Source organism: Xenopus laevis, chromosome 7S, assembly GCF_017654675.1.
Source record: "Xenopus laevis strain J_2021 chromosome 7S, Xenopus_laevis_v10.1, whole genome shotgun sequence".
NCBI classification, from domain to species: domain Eukaryota; kingdom Metazoa; phylum Chordata; class Amphibia; order Anura; family Pipidae; genus Xenopus; species Xenopus laevis.
Window position 1 is genome coordinate 60,850,422 of NC_054384.1, and position 27,254 is coordinate 60,877,675.

Sequence of the window (27,254 nt, forward strand, 5' to 3'; positions counted from 1 at the left end):
TCCAAAGTCATCCCAGTCTACAAGACACCCACGTTCCAGTTATTATTAAGGGTGAATGCTGGCAATCCCCTAGCGTCACAGCCCCAGTTACTATGACAATGTCAATAACTGTGTGGGCTCCGTATAACCCCACAGTGCAGTAATACTATTAAATGAAAAAAAGAGGAAAAACTATGTGGTGAACAGATATAGTGATTGGGGTTCTTCAGCACATTTCTATTAGAAGTGACTTAAATTAAGCTCTGAAAACTGACAGAAAGCAGAAGCCTTAAGAAACTGGTGTTGTGGAAGGTGGAACAGAAAGATTTCATCTTTGAGGGTCCATAATTTTGTGTTGTCACAAAAGTCTTTCGTATGAGCAATTCTTATTGGTCAATGTTTTGGGTAGGACACAAAATGCATGAATGTGCTAGACCAATATTTTGGTGGGAAAGACACAAAGCTTGAGTGTTAGCCTGCATTATTTATTCAATCATGTGACATACACACTGCTGCCTATTCCACAATAACAGAGTTTTCAAGAATCGGAAAGAGCTGGGGCACACATATGGAGCGACTGAAACTGTAGGGCAAAGGCGAATGCTCAGAAATCTGTTGTTAGTGCAAGTTCAACAGTAATGCTGAGTATCATATAGCATCCTATAGATCTGATGGTTTTTACAAAGGAGGATTCAAGGACAGACATATATGAAGATTTGGGCTGCCAGTGCCAGAGATAACAGCAACGCTAAGGTGCTACTGTCCCATCCCAACATGCCAAGCAGGCCCAGGACATGAAAAACCCAGGTCTCAGGGCATTACCCAAGTAAATGAAGAATAAGGAGCCACTAACCTGTCCAAGTCCCCCCGGCTATGTGGTGTCCCTGTAGGCAGCAGCAGGTGGCAGTTAGCTCATAAGGGCCAATTGTCCGCTGAGTGTGACCATTAACTTCTTTTTGCAGCCTCACTCATGCTGAGCTGAGCGCCCACTCATTGGCTGACCTGCTCCTGACTTGGAAACTGGCACCAGAATAATGCCCAGGGCGGGTGCCCAGCTCCCAGAGTGTTACATCTAAAATGGAACATTTCACTCAAAGGTTTTGGGGGGGGGGGTGCAGCGTGGATGATTGAAATTTGAGGGCAGTGAACTGGCCAGGCAGGTGTTGGGGAGGGAGTGGCACTCAGAACAGGTGCCCAGAAACAGTGCTGGGCCTTGGGCAAATTGTGCCCAAGGCAGGACCAGCGACTCTTCACCCCTCCCTCTCTTCCCCCTCGGCAATGTGTTTGTCCACACTACACAAGCAGCGACAGGTCACACAGGGCATTGGATGATTAGGTTGGGGGGAGCAGAATGGAGCAGTGACAGTGGGGCAGGCAAGTGAGGAGTTAGGAGCAGAAGTGATCTGCTGAATGAAAGCTGCTGTATCCCAGTAGTAACACATTCAGCCTGCTTAATGCTGAAACTGTTAAGATTTACCTCCCCTAGTCACCCTTCCCTCTCCTCCCCCTCCTTAATGAATTTCCCTGCACTACACAACAAGGAGGGAGTGGGTTTGCAGGGGGCAGCAGCAATAATCAGATCTCTGTCTCTCCTGCCCCCTGCCTTGCCCCTATATGTGGATGCCCATGTCCAGATCCTTTTTATACTATACTACCCACCATGAGGAGTCTGAGTGTCTTACTTTCCCACAAGATATGCACCTCTTATAGCCTCGTGTATAAACCATATACGGTTACACAGTTACTGTACCTCTTCTTTTTAGATATCTAGATAAACATCTTGTGTACAAGTCAATCAATTTCTAACCCAACCGTAAACTGTGCATGTTTTGTCCCCAGAATAAGCAAACCAACATGGAAAAACAGTGATCCAAACCACACTTCTATCCACTTGTTACAAGTTCTCGATTGTATTGGCCAGTGGGCCATTTTTCAGCAAATCTACCTGAAGGATGATTGGTCAGACTCGGTAAGTAGTCACAAGGTAAACATTTGCCAATGAAAATAGCTATAACCAAACTCACTAAACTTTCTCTCAACAGATAATTGATCACAATAAGGGTAAGAAGGAGCGTAAAGTAGCTAAAGAGCCCTTCACAATGCAAGTCATGCAGTGGAAGCCTTCTTAAAACAAGTTTTCACATCCACATTGTACATTGTTTACAATATAAGTATATTTAAAAAAAGAGGCTGTATCTGTGCTATTAACGTGGTTCTGGATTCATAGTTTGCCACAGAGCTATTAAGGAGTAATTAGCATTGCTCCACCTATAAGCCTTTCATTTGTGGTTTTTAAGGAACATTAACATTACCAGTTTTAAAACATAACCATATTCTAAACTAATGTAATAAAATATACATTATGGGGCCGATTCACTAAGCTCGAGTGAAGGATTCGAATGAAAAAAATTCGAATTTCGAAGTATTTTTTTGGTACTTCGACCATCGAATTGGTTAAATTCGTTCGAATACGAACGAAATCGAACGAATCGAACGAAAAATCGTTCGACTATTCGACCATTCGATAGTCGAAGTACTGTCTCTTTAAAAAAAACTTCGACCCCCTACTTCGGCAGGTAAAACCTACCGAAGTCAATGTTAGCCTATGGGGAAGGTCCCCATAGGTTTGCTAACCTTTTTTTGATTGAAGGATTTTCCTTCGATCGTTGGATTAAAATCCTTCGAATCGTTCGATTCGAAGGATTTAATCGTTCGATCGAACGAAAAATCGTTCGATCGATCGAACGAACGTTTAGCGCTAAATCCTTCGACTTCGATATTCGAGGTCGAAGGATTTCAATTCGAGGGTCGAATTTCGAAGTATTTTTTACTTCGAAATTCGACCCTTAGTGAATCTGCCCCTATAAGTCCCCTTAACTTTTTCCACCAGTGCACCCATAAATACATGTGATGAAAGTCTACTCCAAACCTAAAGTTAACAAGAACTGCTGGAAATGTATTCCAGAACAGCTTTTGTTGCTGCATTCTTGATACATTTTTTCAATTCACAACAGTGCAAATACTTTCCAGGGGCCTGAAGGGTGAATATTTATTTAACAATACAATTTGTGTTTAGCAGCATATTATTGTGATATTAGTGTGGGTCATGGTTATGTGTATAAAAACAGGTCACTGGTCTGATGTAGCTTGATGCTGCAGTAGGGGCATAGGGTAAAACTATTGGCTCTTAATTGCTGTTAATTATTGTGTACATTTGTAGTTGTAGCTTTTATGTTAGCTAAAGCATATAATATAGTGCTATATTGATTTTTTTTACAAATTGCATAAGCTAGACATAGCTGTAAGTGCAAAATCTCAGTATTTTTGCACTTGAAGAAAAGGAAAACAGACTTCCATAACAGTTACACATTTTCACAATATAAAATGAAGGAAAGGTAGAAAAAAAAATCTATAAATGAACTGTTTTTGACATCTCAACATGTGACAGATCATGAGATACTTTAACTAGCATGCATTTAATTCTTGTATATAATACTCTGATACATATTTGTTTCAGGGGGAAAGTACCATATTTATAAGCAAGGTCATTAGTTTTTCATTTATTTGGCATTACATAAAAAGAAAAGTATGAGAACAAGGCATATTTTTTGCTTGATATGTGGTTTCACATCACTCCTTTTGAACACAGTGGTTTGATTTTGGTAATAAGGGGGGTGCTTAGGGCTTTTTTACTAAAGCTCTATTTTGTAGTCAAACTTTAAATGGGAAAATACTCAAATTCTTAGAAAAAAAACTTGGACTTTTTCGAGATTTATTATTTTCCGAAGCTGCTAACAATTCTGAGTCCGAAAATAGTCCAGCTAAAACCTGTCAAAATCATGTAAAATACAATGGCAAATGGTTTGTTTGAGCTGGTTTTCATTTGATAATCCGAATTACTCAAGGTTTTCAGCGACAACTTGAAAAAGTCGAGTTTCCAAATGTCAATTTCGAATTGACACTCAATTTTGTTGCAACGATTTTACAAATGAATATCAGTAGAAACTGGCAGGAAGAGCGCTTTCCTGCCACAGAGCAGCCTTGGAGACAAGGTAACAAGTACTGGAACCCTCATCCCACCCATTTCATCCATACAAACCTCATGGACATAACCTGGATCAGTATTCAGTTATCCATTTGCAAATGACACTCCTGGGCAACAGAAGGAAGCTGGCCCTTTCTGACTTGGCCTAAGTACCCCACCACATCATTTGGAGCAGCTGCCTTGGTTCTATTAGGTGTGGCAAGCACAGATTAAAGATAAATGGGAACTTCAAATCAAAGAAGGCTTCCCTCCCTCAAAGAGGATTTCTGCCTTCTTTAATACCAAAAAAGCCATGTAAAGAACAAAGGTCTATTCTCCTGTACTGTATTCTGTATTATGAGCATGTGCTCTGACCAACATGGCCACTTACATTGGGAGTGTCTTAGCACTGGCAGGGGGCAATTAAAAAAAATACTGTTACTCCAAACCAGAGTGTGGGCTCTATTAGCCCACACTTTTGGTTGAGGATAATATTTTTTGGCAACAGGTGTCCTTTAAGTTATTGTGCAGTTCTCCCTCCTACTATTTGAACACAGAGTGAATTAAAATGCTGGTTTATTTGGCAGACTCCTTGACCCCCCTCAAAGCTATGAGACCAAGCTGGCTGCCCTATTGTCCCTATTATAATCTGCCTCTGATTTATAAACAAAGTAATCTATATTTTTAATTAAATTATATTTCTATTTTTGTTCCATCATGTAAGCTTTCAGTTATTTCATTGTTTGGGTGGATTTCTCTTTTAAATGTTTATTTTTCTTTTTTACCATACTGTTTTCTGCTGCCACCAAGTGGCCAGCATCTCTCCACTCTCTTACAAATACCTGATCAGAAGGCAAGAAAAAAACGAGAAACTGAAAATGTGTTTTTTTTCATCAATTGTAATGCATGTTCATTCAAAGGCAAATGTGCTTCAATAGGGATGTTACATACAGCTGATCTGTGCACAAGGGTCTCGTGTTAGTGCCTGTGAAAGGTAAGCCACGCATGTTGATTCATGTCATATTGCTTTGCAATGTTCACTCCCTCTCTTTAGATGTGCACTGGGTTTAATTTTACTTTGAATAATTGCAGCTTGGCAAATGATTACTGGGTCAGACGGGGAGTAGTGTATACTTGGGGTCAGAGGTCCTTGGGAAGACACACTTCAGTTAGAGAATCTACTGTATGTTAGGAGAGGTGTTGTGCTAGAGGTGTGAACTTCTACACCAGTGATAAATGAGCTGTAAGGAACCTGCAACTCATCTGTTGCTGATGTTGTTGGTGCTGTAGCTTTAACTTTTAAACAGCCATGCTAAGGTAACCAACTTTAGGTTTTCTCAAAATACTGTCCCTAAAATACAATATAGGCACAAAAATGGGCATATCTATACAACTTCATATAATACTGTACAATGTATCTCTTTTTATTACCTTCAAAATAATGTTTAAATATGTTGTACTGTGCAGGCCAAAGGCTGCCTCTTTAAATACTAATTACCCTTGGTTTCATGCCTGGCACATACAGAGTCTTTGCCTCTCCTTTTAATGTAAAGGGAATTTGTTTCCCTTTACACTGCCCCTTTGAAAACTTGGCTTCATGCCTGGCAGTTGCATATTTTTGCCTTTTCAACTGGAATATGCAGGCCATATGCCTCCCTTTTCATTGCCCCATTGAAAGCTTGGCTTCATGCTTGGGATATGCATTTTTTTTGTCCCTACTTCAACTGGGATATGTAGGTCTTATACATCCTTTACACTGTTCTGCTGAATGTTTATTTTGCTTCATGCCCGGCAGATGCATTTTTCTTTCCACTCCTATTAATAAAAAACACAAGCCATATACCTCCCTTTACATTACCCCTTTGAGCACTTGGCTTCATGCTCAGCAGATGCATGTTTTGTCCCTCCTTTTAATGGAATATGAAGGCCCTATGCTTCACTTTACCTGTTCCTTTGATTGTTTGGTTTTATGCTTAGCAAATACATATTCTTATCCCTCTTGCCAATTGAATAAGCAGGCTATATAGCTTTCTTTATGTTGTCCCTTTGATTGTTTATACATATTGCTTATTTTTATGCTTGGCTTATGAAGATTTTTGCATTAATTTAACTTCAGACAGTACTGGCAAATCAAGAAGCCTATATTTATATATTTACTGAAGTGTTACTAATATTGCTAAATCAACTTATTGCATATTAACTGAAATGTCTGGCTTTAAAAACATATTTCACTTCAACCAGAAACATATTCTTACTATAGATTTATATCATACTGGGATTTTCCATTCTCTACCCTCTTAATATAAAAATAAAGTCCATATATATTCCTTTTAATCGTTCATGTTGAATGATTAGATACAGGGGTTTCTTCATCTCCAACAAAGGTGTTCAAAGCTAATTAAATAAAAATAAATAGTATCAATGTTGCTTTGATATTATATTTTTTTATTAGTTAATTAGATAACCCCCTGGCAATATTTTAGCTCTAGAGCTAGGCCATGTAACATATCATTTTTCACCCACCCTCATGTATGCTTCATTTATTTGACTTCAGTTTTTTGGGAAAATACATTTTTTACTGCTTACAGGAATAAAACAGTTAAGTGGCAGGATGTCTTTATACATTTATTTGCTTCTCGTTGTTTTCCCTCCTCCAACCTCTCTTCCTTATTGCTGTCATTAAAGGGAAAGCCCTCAAGTTCATAAACAAGGGTGAAGTTCACAGATTCTTATCGCTTTAGTGGTTATCCCTTGCTAAAGGAGCTGTACAATATTCTGTCTCTGATGCATTTTGATTCTCAATATGCTACTAACAAAGCAAGCAGTTTTTCCTGGACAGAAGAGAGGGTTAAGACCGAAGTTAAAGCTTTATGTTCTTTTACTGCAGATAATTTGTTCATGGTATGATGTGAGATGAGAACCACCCAGAGCATACCAAAACTGACAAGCCTGTATGCTTAATGAGTATAGGGGGTATAGTATCAAAAGCGTACTGTATTAAAAATGGTATAAGTTTGTAACGTTTTGTGATTATTTGACACTCACTAATGTAAAGGGGAAGTCAAAATATGTACAAGATGGGAAAATATTGGTACATGTTTGCTCTTCTATCGTGTTTATTATTATGAGTATTATTATTTTGCATTGGAGGTTATTCTTACATGGCCCAGCAGAATGTTTCCAGGTATCCCAGTGGACCTTGTGTTACATTCTTATTCAGTACTATCAGATTCTCTCACCAGTCAAAGTGGCCCAAAGATAGTGAAAAAGATTTAAAGAGTATGGCTACACAACGTAACCAAATCTAAAAAATATTTTATTGTGTTGAGAAATGTATTTTCTGCTGCAATGTATTCATTTAAAGCAGAAATTAGCCTGACATTCTTCATATAATGAGATGAATCCCATAAATGAATTTAAAATATGCTAATGCAATGCTGTAAGGACACTTCTGGAGGTGTAATTGACATTTTAAACAGGTATCTACACACACTTGCCAAGCTTACTGAGAAAATTCTAAACATCTCTCTAATTGGCATCCAAGAAACTGATTGAATCGTTTCTAAAGTAAAAATGCAGATAAATGAGTTGTAAACAAGTAGAATTAGCTTGGCAGATATCTGAATATTTGCATGACACATAGCAATCCACTTCGGTAATTATTATGCACCTGCAGTGATTCTTTGTTTTAAATTCAGTTACAACACTCTATGGATTTTACAGAAAAATGCATGATCCAACAAGGCAATTTAGATAAAAAGTTGAAAATGAGTAAAAAAGCAGGAACCCTACAGAAATCCCTATTAATTACCCTTTGGTTATACTGTATATGATCTCTAGTAGTGTAACAATGACTGACAATTCTACCTCTGTTCCTGCTGGTGATTTATAATGTGTTAATTATAGAGAATTTAGAGAATATATGTGTGTGTATGTGTGAACTAGTGTGGTAGAGCAAGGACCACACTGGGCCCTCTTTCAACAGGATAGGTTTTCACTATGTGGAAAGAAGAGGGTGTTGTTGATCTACTTTTATTTAACTTGTTCATTAATGACTTAGGGGAGGGTGTTGTAAGTAATGTATCAGTGTTTGCAGATGACACAAAACTATCCAGCCCAATTAATTCCAGGATGTGGCATCCTTGCAACATGATCTTAGCAAACTGGCAATCTGGGCAGCTCAGTGGCAAATGAGATTCACTGTTGATAAATGTAAAGTCATGCACCTGGGATGTAAAAATGTCCAAGCCACTTATACCCTTAATGGGACTGCACTAGGCAAATCCATTATGGAAAAGGACCTTGGAGTCCTTGTAGATGATAAACTTGGTTGTAGCAAGCAATGCCAGTCAGCAGCATCAAGGGCAAATAAGGTCTTGAGCTGTATTAAAAGGGGCATAGAGTCACGGGAGGAGGAGGAGGTCATTCTTCCACTGTATAGAGCACTTGTAAGGCCCCATCTAGAATATGCTGTACAGTTTTGGTCTCCATGTTTTGGTCTCCATCACTCAAACAGGTTATTATTGTATTAGAGAGGGTACAGAGAAGGGCAACTAAGCTGGTAAAAGGTATGGAAAATCTTAGCTATGAGGAAAGACTGGCCAAATTGGGGATGTTCACGTTAGAGAAGAGGCGCTTAAGAGGAGATATGATAACTATGTATAAATATATAAGGGGATCATATAATAATCTCTCTAATGCTTTATTTACCAGTAGGTCTTTCCAGCTGACACAAGGTTACCCATTCCGATTAGAAGAAAAGAGGTTCCACCTAAATATTTGGAAGGGGTTTTTAACAGTGAGAGCTGTGAAGATGTGGAATTCTCACCCTGAATCAGTTGTACAGGCTGAAACATTAGATAGCTTTAAGAAGGGGTTGGATGGCTTTTTAGCAAGTGAGGGAATACAGGGTTATGGGAGATAACTCATAATACAAGTTGATCCAGGGACTAGTCCGATTGCCATTTTGGAGTCAGGAAGGATTTTTTTCCTCCTCTGAGGCAAATTGGAGAGGCTTCAGATGGGATTTTTTTTTGCCTTCCTCTGGATCAACTAGCAGTTAGGCAGAGTAAAAAAAATAAAAAAAAAAATAAAAGTTTGAACTTGATGGACGTGTGTCTTTTTTCAACCTTACTTATTATGTACAACTCTATACTGCCAAAAATGTAAAATATTAAAAAAAGGACGCCAGGAGTTCTTTGCAAACAAAATAATACATGCTTTATTCAGCATAAAGCACAACAGGGTTGAGAATACTCAGCATATGATTTAAGTACAATCACAAATATAGCAGATACAGCACAGAATGGGACCACTGGAGGAATAGCAGGGGGAGTTGAAGTATGCACCTTCCAGGTTGTCGCTACAATAGACGTGGAACAGGGAGAGAATAATAATCTAATTCCCTTGTCAGTACTGCGGTCCCTTTACTACAGGCAAATAGGGCCTAGAGGAGAGCTGCTCCATTCTATCCTCCTTAAAAGCTGCTCTTGCTAACTACTGCTCACTGACTTACTTCTCCCAGAGAGTGCTATAACAGTGGCTATCCTGTACACTATCTAAACCTCATTTATGGGGTCCCTGCTCCCCGACTTCTCTAAAGGTGTTGTTCCTTTGGGCCTAACTTGTCTGGGACCTTGTAAGCTCCAGGCTCAATGGAAGATCCACCCAGACCAACTGCTGCAGGCCAAAGAGGAAGGACCTCCCCCTTTAGGATGATACAACAAGTTCTTTGTATAAAATTGGCAATTCTAGCCATATTTATTTTTAGTGTTTAGTTCTTTACAATAATGATATTCAGAAAAATATACAGTATGCAAGGGTTAGCATGCTGTTAAAGGCATTGTTCACCTTGAATTAACTATTAAAATGATGGAGAGAGTGATATTCCGACACAATTTGCAGTTGGTTTTCATTTTGAATTATTAGTGACTTTTTATTCAGCAGCTCTGCAGTTTGCACCATTGGACCATTAGGGCCCTATTTACCTCCTGTATTAGTCAGTTTTGTATATAATATGTATGTTTGATGTGTATGCCCTTCTATTGTACAGTGCTCTGGAAGAATTGAAGGGAATGGAGAAGTTAAAAGGAAGGAGGATGGGTTCCCTGCACGACATCAGAATCATACCATTATATAGTAACAATAAATTATAATGACGTTTTATAAACTATAATCCCACATTAACAAGCAAAACTACAAATGTTTTGGTTCTTACCTGTAAATACAAAGTCAGCACACTGATATCACTTGGAAAGGGTTCATACCAAGAACTGTAAAGAAAGAAAAAAAATATTTAGAATACCACTTGCAATGGTTACGGTTGTACTTAAAGTGATACTAACACTAAAACGACTTTTTAAAATATGAATGTACATTAAACGTTACCTATAGGTCATGCTGCTTTATTAGTATAGACTCACTGGTAAACATGAGCTCATTTTGTGAATTGAATGCATTGACCTCACAGCAATTACTTATTATTATATTAACTAATTATTATATTATATTAATAAATGATTGCCTTTGTATACTAATTAAGATAATAGAATGTTTGTATTCCCCAAGAGCTGATCACTAGATTCCTTATGATTTCTGCTCTGTTACATATTAATAATCTCAAGAATGTAAAACTAGATTTATGCTCTCTATGATGCAATGATGCATGAAGTCATCCTACTACCTACGTACTAATTTCCTTGCAACCTGACTAATGCCATGTAGTCATTTATTTTATCAATTGCACGCACCCAGTTGTTGCAGTTTTGGCCTGACCAAAAATTCCCCACATAACTTTACTAGACACATTTACTTTCTGAGTCAATCGGATCCAAGCTGCAGCACAATGACCTGTAAAATGGGAGGCCTAAGCAACAAGACTATCACTATCTTCTCCTGTTACTTCCTTGTTTGAATCTTCTTGATCATCTACTTGATCACTTTCACAAAAAATATAACTATATAAAATACCTATACTTGAGGCAGGATCATATGTGGGAAGAGATCATAACTGCATTAACCAAGTAGACTTGGAGCAATTAAGAAGAAAATAGAATAATTCCTTGGTGAAAACTTTCCCTAGGAAGTACTTTCCTTGACAGAAAAGAAAAAGCAATTGTTTCAGTCTTTGGCAGATATAGGGTAGTCTTAAGACTGAAGCTCAGAAGTAAGACCATAGTTAATGAAAAGACAATGAATAATTAATATAGCCATCAGGAGAAATGGCTGTTATTATTCAAATTTATACCTGAATGTATGATAGCTTTTTTTTAACGATTTATAAAGTCTAGAAAATGGATCACTATGAAGCATTGGATGATAATGCCATTGCCGTGGTTCCATCATAAGGGGTGAGGGTATAGGGTGTTGAGCAGGATCTATTTTTGCATAGGCCATACATATCATAAATTGTTGACTGCTATCTAAACTGGATATTTGTACCACTACAGGGAGTCAATGCCTTCATTCTGTGGAATTCAAAAAACATATTAGGCCAGAATGTGAGTAAAGAGAACACCAGTGAGGGTGTGAAGCTGGAGAGTTTATGTTATGTGATTTCCCCCATGTGAAGCCAGGGGGCTGAAGAATTGTGTTTATTTGAAAGTAAAAGCCAGCAAAGCGGCAATTTGAACTCTTTAAGTTTGTCAGTCTCAGTTTCTGTGCTAAAATCTGTGCTGGGGCCTTGGGTTTCGCTACCGGAAGCTTACACTAGGGGCAAATTCACTAAGTGACGAAGCGCCTAACGCTAGCGTGAATTCTCCAGCGTTGGGCATTTTTGTTACTTCGCCGATTCACTAACGGACGCTGGCGTAACTTCGCTAGTGTTACTTCGCAACCTTACGCCTGGCGAATTTGCGCAATGGACGTAACTATGCAAATTCAATGCACGCATTGTTCTGAACGCTACCTTTTATGCTAGACTTCCTTTGCCACCTCAGACCAGGCGAAGCGCAATAGAGTAGATTGGGATTGCTTCAAAAAAAGTTAAAATAAAGTCCCAAAAAACGCTGGCGTTTTTTCTTTATTATGGGTGGTAGGCTGAAAACGATTGAAAAATTTTTTGGGGCTCCCCTCCTTCCCCCCTACATTTCCTAACTCATGGCAACTTAACTATACAGTGGGCACATGTGTAGGGCAGAATAAAAATTTTATTTGCTGTTTTGAAGGTTTCCCAGGCTTGTGTAGTGATGCTACATATACCTCCATTGTAACTTCAATTTGGCGCCGTAAACAAATTAACCATCGCTAGTGTAACTTTGCCTTGCTTGTCGAATTAACGCTAGCGCAACTTCGCAATATTACGCTGCCCCTGAGCGCAACTTCAGATTTTAGTGAATTTGCGGAGCGCTGGCGAAAAAACATCTGGCGAAGCGTGGCGAAGTGGACGCCAGCGCAACTACGAATCTTAGTGAATGTCCCACTATGTGTGATACAATGTTCTGTTCTTTGGAATATAAATGTATTGGTACAAATGATTTTTTGTTTTTTTTAGCATATCTATATATATATATATATATCGGTACCCAAAGGGTATGTTGTGATCACTGAATTAATAAATAGCAGACCTAAATAGTGGTGTTGCCTTCATAAATCTCCATATAATTTACTTTAACGAAAATATAAAAATTGGCAGGATGGATTCATATTGTGATATATGTGTTTCTTATCCTTGTCCTAATCAGGGTTCATTCTTTTCAACCAGTTTTCTGTGTACACGTTTTATAAGCATATTGCTTTTAATTATGCTGTCATGCATGGGGCATAGCTGCAGGTACTGAAAATGTCAACTTTAAATTTAGATTTAAATGACATCATTACAAGGGTGGAGCTTTTTAACCTAATATTGGTGGTGTGCATCCAAAAATGTTGTCCTTCCTGTGAAAAGTTGGTATTACCTAAAACACAATCTAATGTGATTTTAGGTAAATCATTTACCCACATTTTGAGAGCAGATTGGGAATAATGGCTAAAGAGTTTGAAGGTTGTTTTTATGATGAGAAAAGCCATGACAAAGCCTTTATTTAAGAGATGTGTTGGAGATTGAGGATGACATTTCTGGAGTCTCTGTAAGAAATTGATCTTAACAGATGGATTGATGCTGCCAAACCAAGACTTATTGGGGGCCATTCTTTCAAGCTTGTTTGTTGGTTTACCAGCAATCTTTGGTGGTTTTTGGAAAGCACATGCAAAACATTTGCTGGTATATAGACATAAAGGCTTCCAGATGCCACACAGTGAGTAGCTTTTATTGCCGTAGTTTTAATTCTTGTTTGTAAGCTATCGTTCCTCTCTCCATTTCTCTGCTGGGTTTGAATCAGGTACCTTGTAGAGTGCAGCCTGTAGCCTTAGCTCTTTGCTGCTCAGGCAGGTTAGAGGTATAGACTAACCCTGTACTGAGGTTCTTATGGCTATCCCTAGTGCTATTAATTATACTCAGCTGCTCTGCATTAACTGGCAGGTACAGCCTATCCCTAATGAGTTCCCAGCAGAGAGCCCTTATTCAAGGGCTGAACTCCAAGAGCGATATTCGTCGGAGCGTGCAAAACGCAGGCGACAAATCAGATGCAGTGGCATGTGTGAATAAATAATGGACTACACACGATAATACTGTCGAATGAAGATGTAGATTGCTGCATTCAAATCTGACAGTTGTGTCGTATGGAATTTAGTTTATACCTGCGATTTTCCGTTCAGTACCATTATATTTTGACGCGTGCCACTACATCCAATTTGTCGACTGCGTTTTGTTGTTTTTCAGGCACAATCTGACAGAAAACACTAGTGGAGTTCAGCCCTAAACCCTGATCTGGCTCCTTTCCTTCAGAGGGCCAAAAATACAAGTTAAAAAGCGTCTTTATTAATCATAATTAAAAGGATAAATGCATCTCCATAGGCCCTACATGTTTTGTACCTACATGGTATTTAGTCATGGGCTCATATCTGTTTGCCACTCCCTGAAGCTGGGGGTGTGGGGTGGTACACTTGGACCACACAATCAACTTGGTGAGCTATCTACCTTTTTTGTAGCGCCACTTATTTGGCTCCTCTCCTTGCCAATTCCTAGGTCTCCATACCTGCTGGTGATCCTGCTGCGTTGAGCACCCTGTCCTTGTTCCTGATTGCTGAGCACCTTATCCATGTTCCTTATTGCTGGGTAGGCACCTTGACCCTGTACCTGATTCTGAGCTTGATTCTGAGCTTGACTCCATTGCACTTCATCTGGTCTGAGCTGGCGAAAGCAAGTCTGGCGAAAGAGGTACGTTCAGTAAAATCTTAGTGAATTTGCGGAGTTACGTCCATTCGCCAAATTGAAAATTCGCCTGGCGTTAGACTGTGAATCAACTCTAGCGTCTATTTCCTTCGCTAGCGAAGTGACGCCTGTGGCGAAGTAACGAAATGACATCATCCTGGCGAATCATCGCCAGCGTTAATCACTTCACCCTTTATTAAATGTGCCCCCTAAAGTTAATAAGGTATAATTAATACTATATAATCTCATGTTTCCTGTTGCACCCCTTGGTAGAACTTGTAGACTAGGAGGGAGTAGAGACTGGCAAGGGGACTAGAAGGATGCTTTCTCACAAAACAGTTTACTAATCCAACATAAAATGAACAACTACCGTTGTACCTGAACAGGCAGGATAATAAAATAAGCAACTTTACTGGCTCAGGATACAGTAGAAGGTACAAGATACAGTAAGGAAAAGGAATTGTAGATCAATACATTAATGCAGCCACCAGGATTCCCAGAAGTCACCTTCAACAATATAAACAAAAACCTGAAATAAATCGGGTTCCCCTAGTGGTCACATACAATCCACAACTAAGGACCCTCAGAAAAATAGCCAGAGATCTACAAGGTACACTTCATAAGGACGAGAGGCTCAAAAGCATATTCCCAGACCCACCACTCCTAGCATTCAGACAGCCTCCCAACCTAAAGTCAGTAATAATAAGAAGTGCCTTATTGCGCCCCACCAATAATGGAACATACCCCTGTGACATTGCAAAACCTGCCCACACATCCTGATATCCACTGAGGAAGGGAGCGAGAGGCTCCTGAAACGTTTGGTTATATTCCGCACATTAAAGCCTTGGAGGTACTTTAAGTACACCACCCGCATTGGCATTGCGTCTTCATTATTTTTGTTCTAATATTGAATGCATCCTGTTGAGTCACGTGATCAGGAGACACGCAGAGCCTGCAGCATACAAGTTATACAAGTATCGTGAGTGTATTGGCACTATTTATTTTCTTCAAGAGAAGTAAACTGGTAAGAGGCTCAATAAATGAATAAATAAAAAGGAGTTAATATTCTTGTCTTGTGCCATTGTTAAAGGGACAGTATACACCTCTTTTGTAACATGAGCTCATTGAATAGGGGTTGTGCTGAACATATTTATGGGAAGAAAGTATTTATGATTTTTGTTATTTCTTGCACTAAACAAGAATATGAAGCCAGTTTTACGTTATCACTTCCTGTCACTTCTGGTCCCAGAGACTTTAAAAGGAACTGATAAAACCAGTAACCCGTCCACTGATAATGAGCTGCTCAGAAGCTGCTGCTTATATATGTAGATTAGGCAGTTCTGAACAAATTGCTTTTTTTAAAGGAGAAAGGGTATGTTCAGTGAAAATAGCCCAAATTTTTAAATGAGTGCTTTAAAAATGGAAAAAAATGGAGAATAAATTCCCTCCTTGTGATGGCGTCATGGCATACTTAGTGTGCCTATAATAGCTGATTGTGGTACAAGTGTATCTGCAATGATAACTTGTTGGGTGAAGCATAGGGGCATCTTCCAAGAAGGCTCGTGCTGGGCCCAGCTTTTCAGGGGGCTGCATTCTGTTTCAACCTGTTTCTGGAAAAAACTTGAACTCCTGCTGCTTGTTTTGTTATTTATATTTTTCCCAATGACTTTGGGGTCTTTTAGACTGTGTTTAACATAATTTCTTTGATGAAGTGGGACTGGGCTGTTGATGATTATATGCCATTATGACCATGCAGCCTAATGAAGAGTACACAGTTAAAGCAATGGGAATTATAAAATTGAACAAAGAGGTACAGACAAAATTATATGAGATCAATAATTGATAAAATGTTGGATCTTAATGCAGTTCACAAGCTGAGGGAACTGATCCCAATAATAAACAGAGCTCACTGGACAAAACTGTTGTAAATATGATGTGGAACCAAAATCTATCTTTAGGATACACATTTTAGATCAGCAATGGGGATTTTATCACACATTTCAGTATTGTACTGCAAATACGACAAATAAAATATTGGTATGTGGAGTATGGAGTGTAAATCTGTGCACCTATCTACTAAAATAATACAGAAAGACAGAAAGTGGGGGAGGCAGAAAAGTCAACTTATCTAACTTATGGAGTGTGCTTTTTACATAATGCATGCAATTTTTATAATCTATGCTATTGAACTATATAGCAAGCAGCCATTTCTTCCACTGATATAGAACATTATTTTGTAGGAAATCTTCAAGCACTTGAACATGAAGTTCAACAGGAACAAAAGCAATCAAGCGTTCTTTAATGCTAGCAAAACTATTGCAGCATTTTCCCCAATAAGCAAAGGATCATTAGCTGTTGATTTTATTAAAACAAACAGACACATTCTAATCGCTATCATTGACAATATGCTACTCTCAAAAGCAATAACTGCATCTACATTCAAGGTGGATTCCACTAAACGTAAAGGGTAGACCTTTTATATATGGAAAAACCCTAAGCAGTTCAATATTTTCCTATTTACCAAAATATTCCTGACTGTCACAAATCTTTTTTTTTAATCATTCAACACAGAAAACAAATCAAAAAGTAATTGATAATGTAATTATGTTACTAGCTGGTAAAATGTACTAGTACTTAAAACCGTCCCTCAGTCAAAGGTCAACTTTACCTGAAATGTTGTCCTCCAAAAAATATTCTGCAGTGTGGGACCCTTGCATATCCACTCAATATGTAGATATATTTTACAATTAAGGACTTTTTTACTATTATTTTAGAATGTGGACTTGAATGTGAAACTTGAGAGATGGAAATTTGTCTACAGTACTTATAGTCTATGTTCTGAGTGAGTAAACTCAACCTCTAGTAACCGCAGCCACTGAAACCTTGATTTACTTTGTGCCCATCTCCTGATTTAACAGCGTAAGGCTCCAATAAACATAATCAACTGCGCAAACTTCTATGTTTGCCTCCCTTCTTGCTTGAGTGAAAAACAGTTCATGTGACAGTTCACCATAGAATTCAACACCTTAGGGCATACTTACGTTCATAATTGCAGTGAACAAGGCGCAAATTCGAGCAGCATTTTCACAAAGAATTATGGCAGCATTGTGGATGCAAAGGAGTGTTTAATCTACTGCAATTGTACTGCTCCCAGCACAACAGTGGCCTATTTGCCAAAACTGCATGTGCATTTCGCTGCAAATTAGTCGTAGTTGTGACGAATACTTCAAAAGTCCGTCTAGTGCCATTTCCAGTGTGTGCAGTGCAAGTGACATATGCTGCAGTAATAATGCAGGGCACTGTGGGAACCCCTGCTTCAATAGGTGCAGCAGTGCCTAATTCAAAAAGGAAGGCGCGAATAATGGAGCAGCTCCTAGCGCAACTGCGCAAAAGTGGTTTTCGAGTGACCCCACCACAGAGAACAAAGAGTGTTTCTATTAAAAAAAGAATGATTACAGGTATGGGGCCTGTTATCCTGAATGCTTGGGACCTGGGGCTTTCTGGATAACATATTCCGGAATTCGTAGCTATCTGGATAACGGGTTTCCAGATAACGGATCCCATACATGTACATTAATTGTCTAGCCCTGAGTTTAGCTTAGTATAAGAACAGGACTGTTAACTGCATAATGAATTGCTGACTCAAGATGACAAGTTTGCATTTATTTGGGGAAACTCACAATGTGATGTTCAAGATCCATACCAGTTATGCTTTTGGCAAGGCTATGGCTCTGTAATACATAAAAGTGCTTAATAGATGGAAATTTCACTTTCCTGTAAAATGTAATTCTATGCAGATGGCTACTGTATAGTGGGAAGAAGCAACAAAGTGAGTAATAGAAATCTGCTTTTAAGTTTTGTATAACTACAAAAGACTCATATCCATATACAACTCTAAATATGATGGCACACCTAGTTTGTTTTAACAACAGTATCAGTTTAATTAAAAATATGCCTCAACTTGAAAATGATGAATCAGTGTCCAATTCCCTCTGACATCACCTCACGTGTGTATCAGGATATAGACAGAAGGTGGAGGCTCTGAAAATGATTTGTTTAGTCAGCATACAAAGCTTCTTCATCCCCCATCCTGCCCGCAATAAATGTGTTCAGGAATGCGTTAGGAACTGACTACTGAAACATGTAAATGGGAAAAGTAGTTCATTTTAGTGTCATAGAGGCTTTGCAAGAACAATAGATTACTGGGATTCAAATATCATGGTTTCAGAGGATATGAAGAGCCAACTCACGTACCTTGTATCTTGGAGGTTAACTCATCAAAAAATATATACAGTATATTTAAATTCATTATAATTATATAATTATAATTCATTTTCAATCAAGGCCATTTTTACCATGAGGCTAGGTGAGAAACTTGCTTCAGAATATGCAGGACCCTGAGTGTTTTGGATAAGGAATCTTTCAGTAATTTGGATCTCCATATAATAAAAAATAATTTAAACATTAAACATCTTATTAATTAATTAAATTAAATCTCTTATTTATTTCTGTAAATAAGAGATTTCTGGATAGTGGGTTGCCGGATAATGGATCCTATACCTGTATTAAGATTAGTTGTAATTCTCACCTGAGACTGCCTGATATTCAAATATACTTGCAATAAATCAAACGTCCTATGCTAAGTCCACTATCTACTGTAGAACTATTCATAGAATTAAGTAGATCTTTTGTTATTTCATATTTAAGGGGGTGATGGACTATCACTATTTTTATATTTTTCTTTGTTTTTATCTTTAAGTTTGTAGGCAGTTTTAGCCAATTCATGTTGTCTATAAGAAAATACAGGTAAATGGAGGGCACACCTAATTCAAACTATAAAAAAGCAAATATGCAGTGAGAGGTGCAGTCTATGTTGTCTATAAGTCATTTTTACTAAATTGTTCTGTATTTTAACAGCATTATTGGGAGCTTAACATCATTAAGTGCAATTATTTGACAAGTAAGGCTCAGAACAAATTGTTGTGTACTCTTTTTGTAAAATGACCTATTCATGACTAATCTCAGGGTGAAATATTGTTATCTATTATTACTGTATGTCCATATGCCTTGTATATTAACATATATTTCTGTGGATTTATTCAAAAATTGTTTATAATAATTTGGGCAACTTTGCATTTAAGTAGTCCCCTCACAAACTTCTTTTTCCCAGAGAAAACAACCCCAACCTTGACAGTCTACCTTCATAATTTAAGTCTTCCATCCCTCTAACCAATTTAGTTGCACATCTCTGCAATCTCTCCAGCTCATTTATATCCCTCTTAAGGACTGGAGTCCAAAACTGCATTGCATACTCAAGACGAGGCCTTACAAGGGACCTCTAAAGAGGCAAAATTATATTTTCATCCCTTGAGTTTATGACCTTTTTTAAGCAAGACAGTACTTTATTTGTTTTAGTAGCCACAGAATGACACTGCCCAGAATTAGACAACTTGTTATCTACAAAAACTCCAAGATCCTTCTCAGTAAAAGAAGGAAAGCCACCAAAGCAGTTTATTACAGACAGATTAGCCACAGTAGTGCAAACTATATTACTATATTTATTCTGCAGAATGTTTTATCATACTTGAGTAAACAGATCTAGAATCTTTCTCTGTTTCTTTAGGATAGCAGCTGCCATATTAGCTTGGTGTGACATCACTTCCTGCCTGAGTCTCTGCCTGCTCACTCATAGCTCTGAGCTCAGATTACATCAGGGAGGGGAGGGGAGGAGGGGGAAGAGAGGGGGAGAGAGGAGCATACTGAGCATGCTCAAGCCCTAGCCCTGGAGGTTTAAGCTGAAAACAGGAAGTCTGATTCAGAAGTCCATGTGTACACAATAGATGTAAGGAAATGCTGTATTTCTTTTGGTGAGGGTTTACTGATGTATTTATATAGACCTTTCCAATAAAGCTTACTTAATTTTAGCCTTTCCTTCTCCTTTAAGGAAACTCCCGACACACTGCCATTTAGTGTATAACTTGCAGGTGACTATGTCATACTTTGTCCTTAGCCATAAAACTATGGAGCTTTTACTTGAAATTCAGAGCCAGGGTCTGACAACAGCCACATACACAAATAGATTAGAGAGAACACTGTATGTGTTGGGAGTTACGTTCACAGCCAGTACCAATCATTCTTAGCACTTGACTAAAGGTCAAAATTTAAAAACTTCTTAAACTAAATATTCTGTAGACACAATAATTTCCTATTTACCAGAATATAATTCTGGACTGCAACCTTTATTATATTAAGAATGTTGTTGGATCCAGCACCAAATGTAGTTTCACATTCTCTTTCTAACCTTATCCAAATTAAAAAACGATTTATTTATATGTTTATTATTATTGTTAACACATACTTATAAAATGCCAACATATTCCGCAGCTATGCAAAATGAATTGGTGCATGTGCAGATTTATGTACAAAAACAACGAATAACTAATACAGGAGGTAAAGAGTTTACACGTAATAATTGCGGTCAATTAAATAATGTCTCTAGCACATTCAAGTGACACAGCTTTAAAATAACAAAACAGTTCTGTAAATCTAGTGTCTGATTTGCAGGCAATAATACAATAATGCATAATCACTGTGTATTCTCATACCCAAGGCCTTACTCTTACCAGTAAGAATGAAGCTAATGGTGCATACATTCCAGGTCATGGGCTGTAAACAAAGCATGGATACAAAGACATTTCATGGCAGAATGCACTGAGCATCCACTAAAGCCTGACACATGCCATGCACATTCATGCTCAGTTAGCAGCCATATGCCATAAACGGAAAGCAATTATCAGACCAGGATGAACTTTGTGCACTTCGAGCATTTTCATGTCTCCTTCCTAATCTATCTGGGGTTGGTACACTAGGGTTAAATAAGCATAATGTATGAAAGGGCACAAAAGAAAACTGTAACTGAAGTCTGTACAAAGCTCATTAACTATAAGGGGCACATTTACTATTGGTCGAATATCGAGGGTTAATTAACGCTCGATATTCGACCGTCGAAGTAAAATCCTTCGACTTCGAATATTGAAGTCGAAGGATTTACCGCATTTCCATCGATCGAACGAAGGAAAAATCGAAGGATTCGAAGGAACGATTTTCCTTCGATCAAAAAAAGCTAGGAAAGCCTATGGGGACCTTTCCCATAGGCTAACATTGGTGCTCGGTAGGTTTTAGGTGGCGAAGTAGGTGGTCGAAGTTTTTTTTAAAGAGACAGAACTTCGACTATCGAATGGTCGAATAGTCGAAAGATTTTTAGTTTGAATCGTTCGAAGTCGAAGTCAAAGGTCGAAGTAGCCAATTCGATGGTCGAAGTAGCCAAAAAAATACTTCGAAATTCAAAGTATTTTTTATTCTAATCCTTCACTCGAGCTAAGTAAATGTGCCCCTAAATGTCATGTTCTTCTAACCAGATGTTGTGCAGATTGTTAGATGTGCTAAACACGGAGTTAAGACAAGACAAGATCCAACAACATTATTATTTCACTTTCTAAGGTCCAAAGTTATCAGAATAATATCACAAAACTGATTACAAATATGTCACCATCCTGGACTAATATGGTATATTCTGTCATCCAAGGTATGGGTAAGAGGATTCTTAGAGCAGAGGGTGTTGGACTTCTTTTATTAAAGCTTATTGTCTGTGATAAGTTATCAGCATGCAATATATTGAGTTTTACTGGACTTTTTTCTTTTGAACTTTTGTGTTTTATGATGAACTTTGGACATTTTCAGTAGAATGAATTCAGTTGAAAGCCGGACCAGTGTGCTTGCTTACCTCTATGCACCCCGGCCAGTGGGCACGTCCTGTTCGAAGCTATTGCGCATGTGCAAAGTCCGGTTTTGCATTGTGCGTGATGCCATCACGGCATGCGTGGTTGCACATTTTGAAGCAGCGGGTGCCATCTTTGTTTTGGACTATGCTTTATTTTGCTTTTACTTTTGGTTTCTGGTACCAAATCTGCCTATTTAAACCTGCTCAGCCAATCATTCCTTGCCCAAGCTGGCTTATGGTTCTGTCAGATTCTGCTCAAACCTTTGACTACGAAGCCCGTCCTGACCACTGCCTGTTCGTGACTCCTCTTCGTTTGACCCTTGTCTTTTCCTCGTTTTGGAACATCTGACCTCTGAAGTTGGTAGGATCCCTGACCAAAAGGGCGTCGTGAAAACCGGGACTAGTTGGGCTTTCCTACTTTACGGATCAGTCAGATTGATACCAGCAACCTAACTCCAGGTTCCGGCTTAACTAGTACGTTACATCAGTTTTTCTTATACATACAGACTGTACATGTCTAGTGCACTTTTTATTCGTAAAAAAAAATCCTCTCCCCCCCAAGCCCCTGGCCGCAATCCCCCCTTCTTTATAGGAATTCCTAGAAAACATGCTATTATTTAGTACCTTTCTAAATCAAATTAATGATTTCTGAAAAAAGTTTTTGCAATTAGACAAAAATGCAATAATACATCACTTTTTAAAATCTTTTGAGCCTCAAGAGCTGCTAACACACTGCTTTAACAAGGCAAGAAGACAACAAAATACGGGCCTTTTAACTCCTCATGTCCTCATGACAAAACAATCCCCCTACAATGCTGTATAGTCTGCTAGCTAGAACAGGGCAAACAGTTGCCTCCAAAAGAAAAAACAACAAGATTTTTACATTCTGATGCATCTATGGGGCAGATTCACTAAAGAACAAAGTGGGTAACGCCAGCGCTACCATCCGCAGGGACATCACCTATTCAATAACAGCCGCAGGCGTTAATTTGCTAGTGAAAGAGACCGTTGCTAGCGTTCACACTCTATCGCAAGGCGACTTTTCCCTTTGGTGAAAGGTTCTTACTCCACAAATTCAGTAAAGTGTGGATTTTACTGAACGTTACCTCTTTCATCAGAGTTGCCACATCAGAAGAGGCAAAGTGTTTAAAAGAAGTCAGATCATCCTCAATCTTCTGTCACTTACATTATATCCTGTGTGCATTAAAGTTCCAAAAACGCGGGCGACTTTTCCTTTTTTGAAGAGGAATTGCCTGCAAAAGTCATGACTTGAACTATTTTTGGGTAAGCGGTATTCTCCAGACATTTAAAAATATATGGAACATTAATTTTACTGTGGGCTCATGTGTAGGGCATTATATTAAATCTCTTGTCTTTATTAAGGTTCCCTGGATATGTATTTGAAAAAGTGGTAACTTCAAGCATTTGCACCAACATTTATAAAAAAGACAACTATACAAATACAACTATAATTACCCGCAGTAGTGAACTATCGCAGTGGTAGCGAATTTGCAAAGTGGTGTGATGTGTGCGAAACAGTCACTGGTGACAATTCACCCTTTAGTAAATCTGCCCCTTTGTGCAGACAAAGACTGGATAGAATATGTTACCAAACATAAAACAACACTATAAATATCTTTACGTATGCATTATTTCCTTATATATAGAAAAACTATAATTAAATATGCTCCTGCAAGTATTGGAGCCAGCATCACATACAATGCAGAGTGTACAAGTTAATTTGCTGAGTTAACAAAGAGTGCTAGCGATAAGGATCCCTTACTTGGTAAATAGTCCTTGCAGTAAGGTTTCTTTGATGTGAGCACCATGATTGAGATGTCTAATTCGCAGATGGCTATACAAACATTTTCGAGCAAAGATCCATTCCCGCCCACAGAGAACATAGTAGATCTGCAATATAAGGCAATAGCAGTTAGTGAACAGTGCGTTAGTATGCAAGTGTCATGCTTCATCTCATCTGTTGCCATAGCAGCCTCGTAGCAATTCACAGCTCTGGCAAGAAGCTATACTAGCACCATCCCCCTCTTTCACCATAGCCTGACAGTTTTAATGACCTGTTGAGAATAGCCTATTCATACAGGCAGCGGCACGGCACACTATTATATCACCAAGTTCAATTTTCTCTGCAGAAATGACACATGACAAAGCAAAGTAGTCAGAAGCATTCTTCCAGCCTTCCCTATGCCATGTTGCTCTCCTAGGTAAATGCACATTAATCACTTGCTGCTCACATGTCTAGGGTTGCCACCTTTCCTGGAGAAAAACAAATACTGATTTTCCTTTATTTTTTACTTTCTTTCCTATTTAAGGATAACTATACCCCAAGACAATTTAGGTCTCTATAAAAAAAAATTGCATAGAACTGCTCATATGTAAAACCCCGCTTCATGTAAATAAACCATTTTCATAATAATAATTGGGGAATCCTAAATAGAAAATAGCCATTTTAGGAACTAATGTCCACCCCCCGGGGATCCTACAATTCATGGTGCTCAAAAACAAACCACAAACCATTCATGTTACGTCACAAGAGTCAATTAAGGGACAAAATGCTGTAACTTCTTGTTACAGTTAGAGCTGCAGTTTTTCTGGTAAGGTGATCTCAGAGGCAGCACAGAGAATATCATAAAATGGTGGCTCAAGGGAAAAGATGAAAAAGGGCAATATTTACTTATACAGTCGAACCCCCATTTTAGGGTTTTCAGGGGACCAGAAAAAAATGGTGTAAAATCCAGGAAAATGTAAAATCAGGGAAATGTATTATGCATAATATATAGGTAGGATCACAAAACAACAATGTAAAATGAGGGAAAACTTAAAATCAGGGGATGTAAAATTGAGGTTCGCTGTATATACCAGTTTGGTAAGATTCTTTAATATGCCACTTAATATAATTTAAACTATCTCTTGCTTACAAGAAAATTATAAATAAGGGGCCTATTTACTAAAATTTTAATTTATCTTTCCATAAATCAAATATTTTCTCCAAATATTTTTCAAAGGAAAAATCGTTCGATCGAACGATTAAATCCTTTGAATCAAACGATTCAAAGGATTTTAATCCATCGATCAAACGATTTTCCTTAGATCAAAAAAAGCTAGGAAAGCCTATGGGGACCTTCCCCATAGGCTAACATTGGTGTTCGGTAGGTTTTAGGTGGCGAAGTAGGTGGTCGAAGTTTTTTTTAAAGAGACAGTACTTCGACTATCGAATGGTCGAATAGTCAAACGATTTTTAGTTTGAATCGTTTGATTCGAAGTAGTAGTCGAAGGTCTTCTAATCCTTCACTCAAGTTAAGTAAATGTGCCCCTTAGTGTAAAAACCATGAAAAACTGTAATACAAAAATTTACCAAATAAAAACAAGATAAAATACTGCTAAATATAATTTCCTATAGAGTGCAAAGATGTTGTCAGTTTTAAACAGTATAATATAATAACACTAATAATAACATATATAGCTGCATAAACACTGTCAGAAATGTTACTATATGATTGTGTAAATGTGTATGTTGCAGTTCTTAGATTTCTGAGGGTTCAGAAAACCCTTGCCTTAGTGCTGTATTCAAATCCACTTGATAGTTTTGTTGATTGTATCCCGCATTCCTAAGGGCTTGTCACAATGAGAAAAATTGGATGCAGTCTTAAACAAGCCAGAAAGAGTTTACACGATAAACTAATAAGAAGCACCAACTAGTTATTAATAAAAAAAACCTCAAAATATCTTCTTCTTTATGGACACTAAAAAGGGGTCAATTTATAATGCTGTGATAAAAGTGGATTGAAACATTACAGTTAGGGGCACATTAACTATTGGTCGAATATTGAGGGTTAATTTTCCTTCAATCAAAAAAAGCTAGGAAAGCCTATGGGGACCTTCCCCATAGGCTAACATTGGTGCTCGGTAGGTTTTATGTGGCGAAGTAGGTGGTCGAAGTTTTTTTTAAAGAGACAGTACTTCGACTATCGAATGGTCGAATAGTCTAATGATTTTTAGTTCGAATCGTTCGATTTGAAGTCGTAGTCGAAGGTCGAAGTAGCCAATTCGATGGTCGAAACAGCCAAAAAAATTCTTCGAAATTCGAAGTATTTTTTATTCTAATCCTTCACTAGAGCTAAGTAAATGTGCCCCTTAATGTTGCAGAGCAACCAATCAGCAATTAGATTTCAACAGTTAGAAAAGCTGTAAGAAACATCTCAGATCATGCTTTACTCCACTTTTTTTTACATAGCATGATAAATAGACCCCTAATATATTGGTCAGTTTTCAGACTGAGACCATTCTCCTATAATGCCAGACACATGTGGGTATGTGACATAAATAAACACTTGGCTAGGGCCTAACTAAGAACTTGTGGTTAAAAGTCATGTGAAATACATAGACACTTTGATCCAAAAAGGATTTGGAGCAATGTCTTGTATTTTTAAATATATTGTAGCATTTGCCAGGCCTTCTATACTTCTGTAATTTTAAGCAAGTTCACAGATGCTGCTTGATCTGTTTTATATATTCAGCAAAAGAATCAACTGAGCAATTAGTGTTAAATAAAACTCTTCTATGGCAAAGGACACATAGCGATATCACTATCATTGCTCAAACTACAAAGTATTATACAGTATATCCAACAACCACAAAGCAAAGAGAGCATGAAAAGAAACTGATCATTTTTGGGATGATTAATACTATGACAGAGGGGCAAATTTACGGGTGAAGTGACTAACGCTTGAAAATTCGCCAGTGTGACATCATTTCGGGAACTTCGCCGATTTACTAATAGTCACTGGCGTAACTTCGCTAGCGAAGGAGATAGACTCCAGCGGTACTTCGCTCCCTAACGCCAGGTGAATTTCCGCTCTGGCGAATGGACGTAACTATACAAATTAACAGAGAAGCGGATTTTACTGAACGGTACCTCTTGCACCAGACTTGCCTTTGCCACCTTAGACCAGACGAAGTGCAATAGAGTAGATAGGAGTTCCTACGCTAGCGTCTTTTCCTTTTTTCAGGGTGATAGGCTGAAAAAGAGAGTAAATTTTTTTTGGGGTATCCGGCTTCCCCTCTACATTTCCTAACATATGGCACATAAACTATACACTGGGCTCATGTGTAGGGCAATATAACAACTTTATTTTATTAAGGTTTCCCAGGCTTGTGTAGTGTAATGTATTTGCTATAACATATACATCCATTGAACTTTAACT

At 38.2% G+C, this 27,254-nt stretch overlaps 1 protein-coding gene across 1 annotated transcript in view; it reads right to left on the minus strand.

Moving 5' to 3' along the window:
• Window positions 1-23,834, minus strand: part of arhgap32.S (Rho GTPase activating protein 32 S homeolog) — a 210,147-nt gene extending 186,313 nt beyond the window's left edge. The window contains exons 1-2 of the mRNA XM_041571305.1: window positions 23,816-23,834; window positions 10,221-10,275 (exon numbers count right to left, since the gene is read on the minus strand). The gene's annotated coding sequence lies outside the window, so the exon portion shown is untranslated. The remainder of the gene's footprint in view (window positions 1-10,220; window positions 10,276-23,815) is intronic.
• Window positions 23,835-27,254: the final 3,420 nt, after the last annotated feature.